Below are 3,506 nucleotides of genomic sequence, written 5' to 3' on the forward strand. Positions count from 1 at the left end.
GTGACTAGAAGGTTGTTAGCATCCTACCTCATGGTGTTGCTTTGTTGCCACAGTGTCTCCCTTCCAGGGGAGTGCCTCCCCTCCAGACTCATGTCATTCTTTCATGGTGGTTTGGGGCATAAGCTATGACCCTGTGTTTGAACACTGTTCTGAAATTTACTTGTGGAAATTAATCTGCTCTTTATAACATGCTCTCTGAACCTCACTTTACTCAGTAAGATGAAGATAATGATGGCACTGGCCTCTAGGGTTATTGCAAATATTAAATGAGTGAACTACTTAGTAAGTGACTGGCGCATACCAAGTGCTCCACAAACAACTGTTGTCATTGTTATTGTTATCCTATGGCTGCCAATGGTCTCAAATTTTTCTGGCCCATCATTGCTCCACACTTCTTCAGGGCCAACACATGGAGTGTGTAAATATGTGTGTGTGTGTTTATGTGTGTGCAAATATTTCCACAACTTTATGCTGCCTTAGAATTTAAGTTTACTGAAAGGGTAATTTCAAAAACTTCCAATTGTCAAAGGAAATAAACACTATAATACGAACTATCAGAAATGGAAAGAGCAAAGCTGTATATAGTTATACTCTGGCTTTCTCTCTGGCCCTATAAAATCTTTATCTAATGCTGTGACTTAACCAGCAGTGGTATTCCTGTTTAAAGAAGATTTGTCCTTCCATTAGCTTCTATCCATCCTACTGATAACTCATAAGAGTAGGTCTAAAATCTATACCCAGCACTGATAAATTCAAATGCAGTCTTTATGTCTGTACTGTACAGGAACTCAAGGCATATGTAAGCCTAAACCACTCACCTTAGCCTCTAAGTGTCTTCCTCTCAAGCTGTTCACTTTAAGAAATTCATGTCGAGATTTCTGCCTAATCAGTTCATTTTGTAACATGAAGGACATGAGAATGTGGTTTGTTGCTCTTGGGTGGTATCTTACAGCTGGCAGTAGTGGAAAGGGACTTTTGTACAGCTGGAATAGCACTGCTAGATGAATGACAGACACCTCAAGCTACAATATCTCCAACCCTATGCTAATTTCCTAATTAAAGCCTTACCCTGTATCACCACAAAGACCAGGGCAGCAATACTGATGAGGGGCAGGAACATGGATAAGAAGTTCTTCCGGAGACCAGAGGGGAAAGTTGCTGTCTTCACCCTTTCTCTCCCAAGGATGAGTGTTCTTTTTGGTTCTCTCTACCCACCACACATCCAAGCAGCTGGTTTCTTGATGTGATTTAGAGGTAAGCTTATGCTGGGTGGGAAACAGACTCCAGCAGAGTGTTCTTCAGTGGAATGATGGGAAAACAAGGAGTCATCTGGGGATTATAAGGCACCGATGTTATTCCTTAGAATAATGAGCAGTGTTGTGTTCTGAGGAAGTAAAAGATCTGAATGAAGAATAGGATAGATATCTAGCAGCAGATGACTTAAGCTGGTTCCATGGCCAGTGTATACACTCTGACCCTTCCTAGACTGAAATTATGGCAGACTGAATAGATGGTCAGGGGTAGATACAGTTTTCATTTGGAGATTTTGTCTCACTCCCAGATCCAGGAATTGAGATCAGAATTAGGGAACATAGGCATTGGACCACATGACCCTTTTGTCTGAATTCTCCAGTGTCATCCGTAGAAGTTGGAGAATCAAAACAGTAAGCTTAAGAAGAGATATCTTCTTCTTAGAGGCAGGTCTCCTGATAGAAACATCTTGGGAACTGGGAAGCCTAAAGGACCTGCCTCTGACTTTTGTGAGAAGATGTACACCTTAGAGATGAAGGCAATATGATAGAGAATGAAGCTCCCTAGTTAACTCTGAGTGACAGTCCTCCCCAGAGAACTTCAGACTTTGTGGATGTCACCCAACTTAGCCCCACCCACAGACAAATAATAACTAGGAATATGAAGCAAAAGCTTCATATTGGGTCCCAAGTGTTTAAGTCCCACAAGGGCCAGGCAGAGTTGGCCTGGCAATCTTTCTGTAGGACCTGAGTCTAGAAAACTGAGTTTTCAGGACAGAGCTTTGATTGCAAAGAAGTTTTTAGGTCATTCTGGACAGAAATGGGTAATGATGATAGAAAGCATATTGCTATTCCCTCAACACTACTAAATACTATTAAAATCAATTGAAGATACATGTTTGGGTCTGTGTCTGAATTCTCTGTTCTATATCATTGGTGTGTATGTCCACTGATCTACATGATATTATGTCAGTAACACACTCTCAATTATTGTAGGCTTTATAGTAAGCCTTTAAATAAGATTTGTGAGGCCCCCAGATTTGTTCTTTTTATATATTATTGGGCTATTCTAGCGCCTTTATATTTGCATATAAATCTTAGAGTTAGCATTTCAAAGTTAAAAAAAAACTTCTCAGATTTTGATTAAAATTGTGTTTAATCTTTAGACTAAGAATTGGCTTTCTAACAAAATTGGGCCTTCAGATTCATGAAAATAGAATATTTCTTCATCTATTTAGGTCTTCTTTAATTTCTCTCAGCAACATTTTACAGCCCTAACTCTTGCACATAGTTTGTAAAATATATCCCTTAGTTTTTCATGTTTGTGGATTTTATTATATATTATAGATTTAATTTCCATTTCCAGTGTTCTTGCTAGAATATAGCAATAGAACAGATTTTTGTATATTTAGCTTTTGTCCTGTGACTTTGATAATCACTTATTAGTTCTAGTACTCTTTGTGGATTTCTTGGGATTTTTTACATACAGGATTATGTAATATGTAAATAGATAATTTTATTTTCTAACTTATGCTTTTAATTTCATTATCTTGATTTATTTCATTAGCTAAGTACAATGTTGAATAGAAGTGAGAACAGATATCCTTGCCTTCCTCCCCATCTTCCCTGAGGGGAAAACATTGAGTCTTTCATTCCTAAATTTCATGTCAGTACTAGGTTTTATGTTAGGTTCTATTTATAGGTTAAGGAATATTCTTTTTGTGTCTAGTTTGCTCAGGTTTTTAAACCAATGGATGTTGATTTTTGTAAAATACATTTTATGCTCCTATTGAAATGATCCTGTGGTTTTTCTCTTTACTTCCATTAAAATGGGAAATTATATTGATTAATCTCCAAATGTTAAATAATATTTGCATTTTTGGAGTAAAATCATGACTTTGCTATAGTATGCTATTCTTTTTAGATATTGCTGAATTTGGTTTTCTTTTTTTTTTAAATTTATTTTCAGCACAACAGTATTCATTATTTTTGCACCACACCCAGTGCTCCATGCAATTCGTGCCCTCTCTAATACCCACCACCTGGTACCCCAACCTCCCACCCACCCGCCACTTCAAAACCCTCAGATTGTTTTTCAGAGTCCATAGTCTCTCCTGGTTCACCTCCCCTTCCAATTTACCCCAACTCCCTTCTCCTGTGTAACACCCCTTGTCCTCCATGCTATTCGCTATGCTCCATAAATAAGTGAAACCATATGATAATTGACTCTCTCTGCTTGACTTATTCACTCAGCAT

Source organism: Mustela nigripes, chromosome 4 (genome assembly GCF_022355385.1).
Source record: "Mustela nigripes isolate SB6536 chromosome 4, MUSNIG.SB6536, whole genome shotgun sequence".
In the NCBI taxonomy this organism is placed as follows: Eukaryota; Metazoa; Chordata; class Mammalia; order Carnivora; family Mustelidae; genus Mustela; species Mustela nigripes.